Consider the following 13119-nt stretch of genomic DNA (forward strand, 5'->3'; position numbering starts at 1 on the left):
GAATTAAGAAACTTGAAAACGGTATATATAACGATTATCGTTATAACAACGTCTTACTAATTACATATGAATCATTTTAAGATATCAATACACTATATATAAACATGTTAAATGATAAGTAAACATATCATTAAGTATAATAATAATGAACTACATATGTAAAAATAAGACTACTAACTTAAGGATTTCGAAACGAGACATATATGTAACGATTATCGTTGTAATGACATTTAACTGTATATATATCATATTAAGATATATTAATACATCATTATATCATGATAATGTAATAATTTAACATCTCATTAGATATAATAAAAAATGTGTTAACAACATTTAACAAGATTGTTAACTTAAAGGTTTCAAAACAACATTTACATGTAACGACTAACGATGACTTAACGACTCAGTTAAAATGTATATACATGTAGTGTTTTAATATGTATTCATACACTTTTGAAAGACTTCAAGACACTTAACCAAGTACTTCAACTTAACAAAAATGCTTACGATTACATCCTCATTCATTTTCATCAACAATTCTACTCGTATGCACTCGTATTTGTACTTGTACAGCACACAGCTTCTAAATGTATTTACTATTAGTATATACACTCCAATGATCAGCTCTGAGCAGTCTATGCGAGTCACCTAACCATGTGGGAACCATCATTTAATATCTAGCATGACTTATGAGCAAGGAAACAAAAACAAGAACTCCTTTTAACCCCACTCACCTTCACCACTCACCACCTACTCTATTTCACTTCCAATTTTCTTCCCAATTCTCTCTCAAAACACACACACTCTTCCATGAACGTCTAAGTTACTATTTTTCTAGCAAAAATCATTAAATAAAAGCTTTGGTTATTACCTATAATCATCATAAAAACAATTACTCAAGAACACATAACACTTCCAAGTTTACAAGTTTACTTCCAAGTTTCCTAATCCATTCCAAGCAATCATCTAAGATCAAGAAACCTTTGTTATTTACAGTAGGTTATCTTTCTAAATCAAGGTAATATTCATATTCAAGCTTTGATTCAATTTCTATAACTATAACTATCTTAATTCGAGTAATAATCTTACTTGAACTTGTTTTTGTGTCATGATTCTATTTCAAGAACTTCCAAGCCATCAAAGATCCTTTGAAGCTCAAGTTATTTTTTCATCATTTCCAGTAAGTTTACCTACTAAACTTGAGGTAGTAATGATGTTGATAACATCATTCGATTCATATATGTATAACTATCTTATTCGAAGATTTGAACATGTAATCGCTAGAACATAGTTTAGTTAATTATAAACTTGTTCGCAAACAAAAATTAATCCTTCTAACTTGACTTTTAAAATCAACTAAACACATATTCTATATCTATATGATATGCTGACTTAATGATTTAAAACCTGAAAACACGAAAAATACTGTAAAACTGGATTTACGTCGTCGTAGTAACACCGCGGGCTGTTTTAGGTTAGTTAATTAAAAACTATGATAAACTTTGATTTAAAAGTTGTTCTTCTGGGAAAATTATTTTTCTTATGAACATGAAACTATATCCAAAAATCATGGTTAAACTCAAAGTGGAAGTATGTTTTCCAAAATGGTCATCTAGACGTCGTTCTTTCGACTGAAATGACTACCTTTACAAAAATGACTTGCAACCTGTATTTCTGACTATAAACTTATACTGTTTCTGTTTAGATTCATAAACTTAAGTTCAATATCAAACCATAGCAACTTGAATCACTCAAAACGGATTTAAAACGAAGAAGTTATGGGTAAAACAAGATTGAATATTTTTGCTTGTTGTAACTACGTGAAAATTGGTAACAAATCTATATTAATCATATCCTAGCTAACTCATATTGAGTTATACATGTATTATAATATATTATGTAATCTTGGGATACCATAGACACGTATACAAATATTTTGACATATCATATCGACCCATGTATATATATTATTTGGAACAACCATAGACACTTTATATGCAGTAATGTTGGAGTTAGCTATACAGGGTTGAGGTTGATTCCAAAAATATATATACTTTGAGTTGTGATCTAGCCTTAGACGTGTATACACTGGGTCATGGATTGATTCAAGATAATATATATCGATTTATTTCTGTACATCTAACTGTGGACAACTAGTTGTAGGTTACTAACGAGGACAGCTGACTTAATAAACTTAAAACAGTAAAACGTATTAAAAATGTTGTAAATATATTTTGAACATACTTTGATATATATGTACATATTTGTTATAGGTTCGTGAATCGACCAGTGGCCAAGTCTTACTTCCCGACAAAGTAAAAATCTGTGAAAGTGAGTTATAGTCCCACTTTTAAAATCTAATATTTTTGGGAGGAGAATACATGCAGCTTTCTAAATGTTTCACAAAATAGACACAAGTACGCAAAACTACATTCTATGATTGGATTATTAAACTGAATATTGCCCCTTCAAGTCTGGTAGCCTAAGAATTAGGGAAATGACCCCTAATTGATGCGAATCCTAAAGATAGATCTATGGGCCTAACAAACCCCATTCTGGAATTTAGAATGCTTTACCGATTTTACCGAGATTTGACCGACTTTTGGGATATATTCGACTCTTCATTGTTTTTAGGTGACTCCAAATCTTGTCCTTATTTTAGTATGCAACATCGGAAGCTCTTAATAATCACCAGAGAATAAACATGCTTAAAACGTCAACAAAAATGTTGGTGAGTTATAGGTTTAACCTATATATTATCAAATCATAATAATAGACCACAAGATTTCATATTTCAATATACATCCCATACATAGAGATAAAATTCATTCATATGGTGAACACCTGGTAACCGACATTAACAAGATGCATATAAGAATATCTCCTATCATTCCGGGAAATCCTTCGGACATGATAAAAATGAATTCGAAGTACTAAAGCATCCGGTACTTTGGATGGGGTTCGTTAGGCCCAATAGATCTATCTTTAGGATTCGCGTTAATTAGTAGATCGGTTTACTAATTCTTAGGTTACCAAGCAAAAGGGGCATATTCGGCTTCGATCATTCACCCATATAATGTAGTTTCAATTACTTGTGTCTATTTCATAAAACATTTATAAAACTGCATGTATTCTCATCCCAAAATATTAGATTTTAAAAGTGGGACTATAACTCACTTTCACAGATTTTTACTTCGTCAGGAAGTAAGACTTGGCCACTGGTCGATTCACGAACCTATAACAAATATGTACATATATATCAAAGTATGTTCAAAATATATTTACAACATTTTTAATACGTTTTACTGTTTTAAATTTATTAAGTCAGCTGTCCTCGTTAGTAACCTACAACTAGTTGTCCACAGTTAGATGTACAGAAATAAATCGATATATATTATCTTAAATCAATCCACGACCCAGTGTATACACGTCTCAGGCTAGATCACAACTCAAAGGATATATATTTTTGGAATCAACCTCAACCCTGTATAGCTAACTCCAACATTACTGCATATAGAGTGTCTATGGTTGTTCCAAATAATATATATACATGGGTCGATATGATATGTCAAAACATTTGCATACATGTCTATGGTATCCCAAGATTACATTAGAATACATGTATAATACAATATAAGTTAGCTAGGATATGATTTATATAGAATTGTTACAATATTTCCCGTAGCTACAACAATAAAAAAATATCCAATCTTGTTTTACCCATAACTTCTTCGTTTTAAATCCGATTTGAGTGAATCAAATTGCTATGGTTTCATATTGAACTATATTTTATGAATCTAAACATAAAAAGTATGGGTTTATAGTTGGAAAAATAAGTTACAAGTTGTTTTTGTAAAGGTAGTCATTTCAGGTGAAAGAACGACGTCTAAATGACCATTTTGGAAAACATAATTCCACTTTGAGTTTAACCATGATTTTTGGATATAGTTTCATGTTCATAAGAAAAATCATTTTCCCAGAAGAACAACTTTTAAATCAAAGTTTATCATAGTTTTTAATTAACTAACCCAAAACAGCCCGCGGTGTTACTATGACGGCGTATATCCGGTTTTACGGTGTTTTTCGTGTTTTCCGGTTTTAAATCATTAAGTTAGAATATCATATAGATATAGAACATGTGTTTAGTTGATTTTAAAAGCCAAGTTAGAAGGATTAACTTTTGTTTTCGAACAAGTTTAGAATTAACTAAACTATGTTATAGTGATTACATGTTCAAATCTTCGAATAAGATAGTTTTATATGTATGAATCGAATGATGTTATGAACATCATTACTACCTCAAGTTTAGTAGGTAAACCTACTGGAAGTGACAAGAAGAAATACTCGTAGAGGACTCGACTTCACCTGGGAACCAGAAGATCAGATGAAGAAGAAATACCCGCACCTATTTCTGGAAGATACGTCAACACCTCCAACTGCTTAAAATTTCGGGACGAAATTTATTTAACGGGTAGGTACTGTAGTGACCCGAACTTTTCCATGTTTATATATATTAAATGAAATTTATATTTACATGATTAAGTGTTTCCAACATGTTAAGCAATCAAAATTGTTAAGACTTGATTATTTGAAATGAGTTTCATGTAGACAATTGACCACCCAAGTTGACCGGCGATTCACGAACGCTAAAACTTGTAAAAATGACATGACGATATATATATGGATATACATATACTTAACATGAGGTTATGATAAGTAAGTATCTCCATAACTATATTAACAATGAGTTATATACATAAAAATGAGACTACTAAGTTAAGAAACTCGAAACGATATATATAACGATTATCGTTATTACAATGTCTTACTAAATACATATGTATCATATTAAGATATTGTTACACTATATTTAACATGATAAAATGATAATTATATATATATCATTAAGTATGTTAACAATGAACTACATATGTAAAACAAGACTACTAACTTAAGAATTTTGAAACGAGGCATATATGTAACGATTATCGTTGTAACGACATTTTAATGTATATATATCATATTAAGATATATTCATACATCATAATATCATGATAATGTAATAATTTAACATCTCATTAGATATAATAAACAATGGGTTAATAACATTAAATGAGATCGTTAACTTAAAGGTTTCAAAACAACACTTACATGTAACGACTAACGATGACTTAACGACTCAGTTAAAATGTATATACATGTAGTGTATTTAGATGTTATAGTACACTTTTGAAAGACTTCAAGACACATATAAAAGTACTTCAACTTAACAAAAATGCTTACAATTGCATTCTCATTCATTTTCATCAACAATTCTACTCGTATGGAACCGTATTCGTACTCGTACAATACCTAGCTCCTAAACGTATATACTATTGGTATATACACATAATAATTCAGCTCTTAGCAGCCCTAGATAGTTAAAAAATATGTGGAACCAACAATTAGACAACTAGCATGACTTATGAGCAAGGAAACAAAAACAAGAACTCCTTTTAACCCCACTCACCTTCACCACTCACCACCTACTCCATTTCACTTCTAATTTTCTTCCCAATTCTCTCTCAAAACACACACACTCTTCCATGAACGTCTAAGTTACTATTTTTCCAGAAAAAATCATCAAATACAAGCTTTGATTATTACCTATAATCATCATAAAAACAATTACTCAAGAACACATCAAGAACACTTCCATGTTTACAAGTTTACTTCCAAGTTTTCTAATCCATTCCAAGCAATCATCTAAAATCAAGAAACCTTTGTTATTTACAGTAGGTTATCTTTCTAAATCAAGGTAATATTCATATTCAAGCTTTAATTCAATTTCTATAACTATAACTATCTTAATTCGAGTAATAATCTTACTTGAACTTGTTTTTGTGTCATGATTCTATTTCAAGAACTTCCAAGCCATCATAGATCCTTTGAAGCTCAAGTTATTTTTTCTCATTTCCAGTAGGCTTATCCACAAAACTTGAGGTAGTAATGATGTTCATAACATCATTCGATTCATATATATAAAACTACCTTATTCGAAGGTTTAAACTTGTAATCACTAGAACATAGTTTAGTTAATTCTAAACTTGTTCGCAAACAATAGTTAATCCTTATAACTTGACTATTAAAATCAACTAAACACATGTTCTATATCTATATGATATGCTAACTTAATGATTTAAAACCTTAAAACACGAAAAACACCGTAAAACTGGATATACGCCGTCGTAGTAACACCGCGGGCTGTTTTAGGTTAGTTAATTAAAAACTATGATAAAATTTGATTTAAAAGTTGTTCTTCTGGAAAAATGATTTTTCTTATGAACATGAAACTATATCCAAAAATCATGGTTAAACTCAAAGTGGAAGTATGTTTTCCAAAATGGTCATCTAGACGTCGTTCTTTCGACTGAAATGACTACCTTTACAAAAATGACTTGTAACCTGTATTTCTGACTATAAACTTATACTTTTTGTGTTTATATTCATAAACTTAAGTTCAATATGAAACCATAGCAACTTGAATCACTCAAAACGGATTTAAAACGAAGAAGTTATGGGTAAAACAAGATTAGATATTTTTACTTGTTGTAACTACGTGAAAATTGGTAACAAATCTATATTAATCATATCCTAGCTAACTCAAATTGTATTATACATGTATTCTAATATATTATGTAATCTTGGGATACCATAGACACGTATGCAAATGTTTTGACATATCATATCGACCCATGTATATATATTATTTGGAACAACCATAGACACTCTATATGCAGTAATGTTGGAGTTAGCTATACAGGGTTGAGGTTGATTCCAAAAATATATATACTTTGATTTGTGATCTAGCCTGAGACGTGTATACACTGGGTCGTGGATTGATTCAAGATAATATATATCGATTTATTTCTGTACATCTAACTGTGGACAACTAGTTGTAGGTTACTAACGAGGACAGCTGACTTAATAAACTTAAAACATTAAAACGTATTAAAAATGTTGTAATTATATTTTGAACATACTTTGATATATATGTACATATTTGTTATAGGTTTGTGAATCGACTAGTGGCCAAGTCTTACTTCCCGACGAAGTAAAAATCTGTGAAAGTGAGTTATAGCCTCACTTTTAAAATCTAATATTTTTGGGATGAGAATACATGCAGCTTTCTAAATGTTTTACAAAATAAACACAAGTACGCGAAACTACATTCTATGGTTGGATTATTAAACCGAATATTGCCCCTTCAAGTCTGGTAGCCTAAGAATTAGGGAAATGACCCCTAATTGACGCGAATCCTAAAGATAGATCTATGGGCCTAACAAACCCCATTCTGGAATTTGGAATGCTTTAATACTTCGATTTATATGGTGATTGCGATTGCCAATTTATGACATACTTGCGAGTATGCGGGGAATATTCTATATGCATTATGTTAATGTCGGTTACCAGATGTTCATCATAGAATATTTTTATACACTTGAGAGTGTAGGATTATTGAATAAATGAAATCTTGTGGTCTATTATATTAATTTGATAATATATAGGTTAAACTTATAACTCACCAACATTTTTGTTGACGTTTAAAGAATGTCTATTCTCAGGTGATTATTAAGAGCTTCCGCTGTTGCATGCTAATATATGAACAAGACTTGGTGTCAGCATGCTTGTATAATATTGTTTAAAACTGCATTCGAGATTTACTTTGTTGTAACATATTAATATTGTAAACCAATATGTATTGGTAGTGTGTAAGTGTGATATTTTTAGATTATCATTTCTGATAATCTAGGTGGTGTCCTTTTAACCTTGTCGATAAAATAAAGGTTATGGTTTGTTTTAAAAACGAATGCAGTCTTTTAAAAACGTCTCATATAGAGGTCAAAACCTCGCAACGAAATCAATTAATATGGAACATTTATAATCAATATGAACGGGACATTTCAGTATGGCAGGCCGTTTTTGATGTTGGTCAGCCTTGATTCACTGGATCGTAACTTGATTTCTTGTCTTTCACCGTTTTTGCTATAGAATCTACATTTTAGCTCCGATTCTCTTAATTCTTTTTGCACCGCCTTCGTAATTACTCGTTCTTCAATTCTAACTGACGAAGTAGGTATTTTGCCAATAAAGTTCGAATCTTTGTTGTTTTTGGGCCTTAATACCGGGGTAAAAATGTGACTTTTTAGCCGATATCAAATATCCCACACTTAGACTTTGCTTGTCCTCAAGCAAACTCTCATTTCCTTAAGAATCTTTTCGGTGTTTCTGTTCTAATAGCCTAAGTGGTTTGCTTTTATTATAAGAACAAAAGATGATGAGTTTTCTATGTTAGGATTGAAATTATCTCTGCAAGCATGCGAGGAGGTTACATGACATAGGCTAGCTTTCACGGGTCACTCGAATCACTCAAGTGTTTAGGATTCCCTATAGATCTAAGAAATGAATACACTCATAGCCAGTCATGCTGTACCCATCGTCACAGAATTTATAAAGACTCAAATCCTTGCTGCTAATGCGAGAACGGTAGTAATCTCAGCTTTATAGGTCATTTGTCAATGATGGAAAAGGAATTCTGGAGTGGTAGTGAAGTTGTTTTTGAGGTAAAAGGGTAATGTGGTCTTTATACAGACTTTTATTTGGATAGATAGGAGTGCTGAAGTATTTTGAGAAGCACTTCTGGAACTTTTCTTCATTTGATAATCATTTTCGGTCGAGTTCTCTTCGGCATTTCTCTTATTAAGTTCTGCACCTTTTCTCAGAACTAATTTTTTTTTTTGGAGACTTCATCTTGAGAAACTTTTTGCCGGTAAACTTTTTCAAGACCTTTGCCATGATACTTGAGAGGTTTATAACATCGGGTTTTCGGAAGAAATCTCATTTTCTGAATTTTTTGAGAAATAGTAAAGGTGATGTGGATGTGGTGGTGGAGTAGAAGTAGTGGAGGTGAGGAAGGTTTATGTTTGACAAATGGCTAGCTCTTTTGATTACAACCGAATCGCGTTTTGCTGCTTGGAGATGTAGATCTAAAGCAAGTTCTGATTCTGAGCACAGACGTCGGCACTCTCAACGAAAAATAGTGAAGCATTAAAGATGAATGCTGGTCTTATTTTGGGTGTCTCACCATAATCAATTTAGATCGATAATGCCTTAGTCATGCAATGCTCTATTAGATATTTCAATCTAACAAGATTTCCACCTTACTTAAGCCTTATTTTTATTGACAAACATTTCAGGTTTTCAAAAATACTCTTTCGAAAAGGGTTTCTTTTGCAAAAATTTTGAAATTTGGCTTAAGGACTTGGAATCTTCGTAATGGGTTATTATAATATTGCATAAAAAGATTATACCATCCCACACTTAGACGAACATTGTCCTCAATGTTCCTAGTGTATCCCACACTTAGGAGTTTTAGTTGAAGATTTGAGAGTATTTGTCTAGTGTTTTAATTGGGTGTTATCCCACACTTAGTGATAAGCTAGGATGTGGCATAGTTTGAATCTTGAGGTAGTAGCAAAAAGAAAGAAATACCCCTAGCAGATGCGGCTGGTTTCCAATCCTTGCGTCTTTATCTACTCATTTTTCGTTCTTTATTCTTCTACTCTACTTTATTACACGGGTTGCCTTCCGAGAAGCGCTTTTGTTTAAGGTCGTTGGCTCGACCGTAGTGATGCTTCAAAAAGCAAACATTCCTCGCGGATGGTTGTGATCTTGGTCTTCTTGAGGGAATGTGAGTCTTGGCGGAAAAATCCTGAGAAAGTGTCGGACCAATAGTGGTAAAAGATCCGATACTTCTCTTGAAGATCTTCTGAACGATAAGTAATGCGCAGTTTCGGCTCTTGATAAGTCTTGAAGTCCGATGAGGATATGATCCACGGCTCTGCTGGTTGACCCATGAATGTCAATCATAGAAGCAGTGCTGGTGTTGATGATTTCTCTGGTGGGGTGCTCATTTCGGAGGTCTTCAAATAATGTCAGAAACTGTATCTTTAGAATTTCGAAGTCTTCAGAACGGTGATCTCTACAATAAGAGTCAGTAGCTTTGCACAGATTTACTAAGAGGCGAAGCTGAAAAGAAGTGAAGAGCAATCCTGATCCGAGCATTAATTTCATCGTCTTTGAGTATATCTCCCTACATCTAGCTTTAAATGTGAAACTAGGATCCGTGGATTCTTGGAAGATACGTGTTATCTGCTTAGTAACATAGGTGGCAATGTTGACTCGGTCTGGTTCAAGATGAGAGAACGGATTGTTTCTCCTTGCTTCTTCCATAACAACGTCTCGTAACTCTTTGATAATCAGATCGGCGTGGTGATCAATGGTTAAGTAAATTACTAGCCTCTCTGGTGTGCTTTCGAAATTAACTCTTTCCAAGAGAGCGAAAAAGCTGTGAATATCCTCGATCATTTACAAGTCGGAGTGATAAGTCGGGCGTCCGGTGGAAAGATCCATATGCTTCCGGATGAGAGTCAGTAGTGCTCGTTGGTTTCGTGAGAACGGAAGTGCAGATCCGGCTAAGGTATTATAAACCTTAGAGTAAATGATCTTCTGATCTCGACAGAATCTTGTCTCGAGAATAGTGCAAACCACTGAATTGTGCTCTCGTTGCCTTTCTTCGTGATAGATATGATCGTGAAGAGAATTGATAAAGTCTTAAATGCGTTCTTCTAGGATTTCAACATCATTGTCTTCTCTTCAGAGATAGAGGTGGTGTTCTTCTAGGATAGCCATAATTCGTTCTGTTAAGCGTAGCGAAAAATCAATGGTTTATTTTCGGATGGCTTCGAGAATGTCTTCAAATTCATCGGTATTATTGATGAAGGTGATCATGTCTGCATGTGTGGAGATAACCGTAATTCGATCTGAGGAAGAGTCATGCTCCCCTTGATCTGGTTCGGTTGGAGAGTGCGAGTTATTCAGAATGTCTTCATGTTGCTCTTCCTCGTCATCATCGGTGTATTGTGCTTCTGAGGATGCGTCTGATGAACGAGTTTCTTCGTTATTCTAATTCTCCACTTTGATACTTGCAGGATCAATTTCTATATCCTTAACCTCAGCCTTATCGGTCTTCTTCTTGAAGCGAATGATTAAACTGTGATCTGCCGTCTCAAGCCTCATTACTTCTTCACGACGCTCAATGCTTGGAGCGGGTATTGTCGCATTTTTTTTACATCTTCCATTTCCTCTTCCTCTTCAGCGTCCTCCTCTTCCTCTATTTCTTCCTTGGGATCCTCTTCTTCCATTTCTGGGTCATCTGCAGACTGTGATTCGACACCCATCTCGATATCGTTGGCTGGTGGTGAAGACTCGTCATCGAAATTGATCCGTCTAGTGGAAATAGCAAACATCTCTGCCTGTCCAGAAAGATCGGTTGGTCGGTCAATTTTGAGGGTAACGCTCTCCTCATGTGATTGTAAGATTAAGGTTTGATTGCACACATCAATGACAGTCCTAGCCGTATTCATGAAAGGTCTTCCTAACACCACTGGTGTATGTAGGTCTTTCTTAATGTCCTTCACTACAAAATCCGTAGGATACAAGAATTTGTCGACTTTCACCAAGACGTTCTCAACTATGCCCTTAGGATATCGAATTGTGTGAACAGCAAGTTGGATTGTCATTTTGGTTGGTGACAAGTCTCCTAACTCTAATCTCTTGTAGATAGAGTAGGGTATTAGGTTGATACTTGCTTCTAAATCTACTAGCGCATGAATGGTTCCAGATTGGTAGATTGAACATGAAAAAACGAATCGGCCCGTATCTCCTAGCTTTGGTGGTAAAGAGTTTCTGAGTAATGCAGAGCATTCTTCACTTAGTGGAATTTTGTTAGATTCTGGTATCCTCTCCTTTGTAGAAAGAAGCCTTCAGATGTATCTCTTCTGGTTGGGGACTTTGTACATGGTGTCCAGGAATCTTCCATCAAGTTTGAAGGAATCAAGCTTAGATGGTTCTTCTTGTAGCCTTCCAGGATAAGCTTCTGAGTATATGTCGATTTGTTATTGAGCCTGGTTGACCTTCTCCGTGGTTCTTCCTCTGGGATTACGGCGTCCATTTGCTTTGCTTCTTCTATGTGGGGATTTTGGATAGTATTACTTGGCAATCTTCCCTGCGGTCGGGTTTCAAGGCGTTGCGATAACTGTCCGAGCTGCGTTTCTAAACTTTTGAGCAAAGCCAATTGATTTCTCATTAGTATCTCCCTCTGATCTTGTCTGGTTGCAGTTCTCTGATTTAACTGTTGTTACCCTTGAATGAACTGAGTTAACTGATCACCAGCTCTGAGAGTGGGGTTAGTTGCTTTTGTAATCTGGGTGGTAGGGGAATTTTCCTCAACTGGGGGACCAGTGAGTGGAAGTGGTTGATCGTAGGTCAATTGAGATTGTTGGGCTGGATAAGGTGGATAGCGATAGCGAAAAGGTTGATTGCTTCGCTAAAATTGATTAACCCTAGGTGGTTGATTGAATCCGGGATTTGGTGGACGAGCTGGGTATTGGACGTAACAGACTGAACCGTCAGGGTTTTCGTACTCAACTTGATATTCTTTAGTAGGTTGCGGGTTGGTACAATTAACACAAGCCTGAGCTTGGTTAACCTGCTGTGGCTGCGTCTTCATTTCTCCGAGTTGTTTAGCAAGAGATTCCATCTTTTCCGTGAGGGATTTGATGGCCTCCGTTTGATTGTTAAGTGCAGAGAGTGGGGCAAATGATGAAGTTGTTTCACCACTGTTCCAGTCATGATGATGCATTGTCATGTTCTCGAGCAATTCCCATGCCTCGTCTGTGGTTTGGTTCATCAGATTCCCTTGAGCTGCTGCATCGATCGTCGTCTTATGATTTACCGTAAGACCATTGTAGAAGGTACAGATTTGGACTGACCGTTCTAGCTGGTGATTAGGGCATTTCTTCAGCAGGGTTTTGAATCACTCCCATGCAGTGTAAAGAGATTAATCATAACTTTGTTTGAAGTTAATGATGTCATTCTTCAGTTTGGTTTGTTTAGAAGGAGGGAAATATTTGGTTAGGAATTTAGTAGCCATCTCCGTCCATGACGTGATAGAATCTTTTTCCAGTCCTTCGAACCAAGTTTGAGCATGATGAGTGAGAGAATAGGAGAACAAGT

Source organism: Rutidosis leptorrhynchoides, chromosome 9 (assembly GCF_046630445.1).
Source record: "Rutidosis leptorrhynchoides isolate AG116_Rl617_1_P2 chromosome 9, CSIRO_AGI_Rlap_v1, whole genome shotgun sequence".
NCBI classification, from domain to species: Eukaryota; Viridiplantae; Streptophyta; class Magnoliopsida; order Asterales; family Asteraceae; genus Rutidosis; species Rutidosis leptorrhynchoides.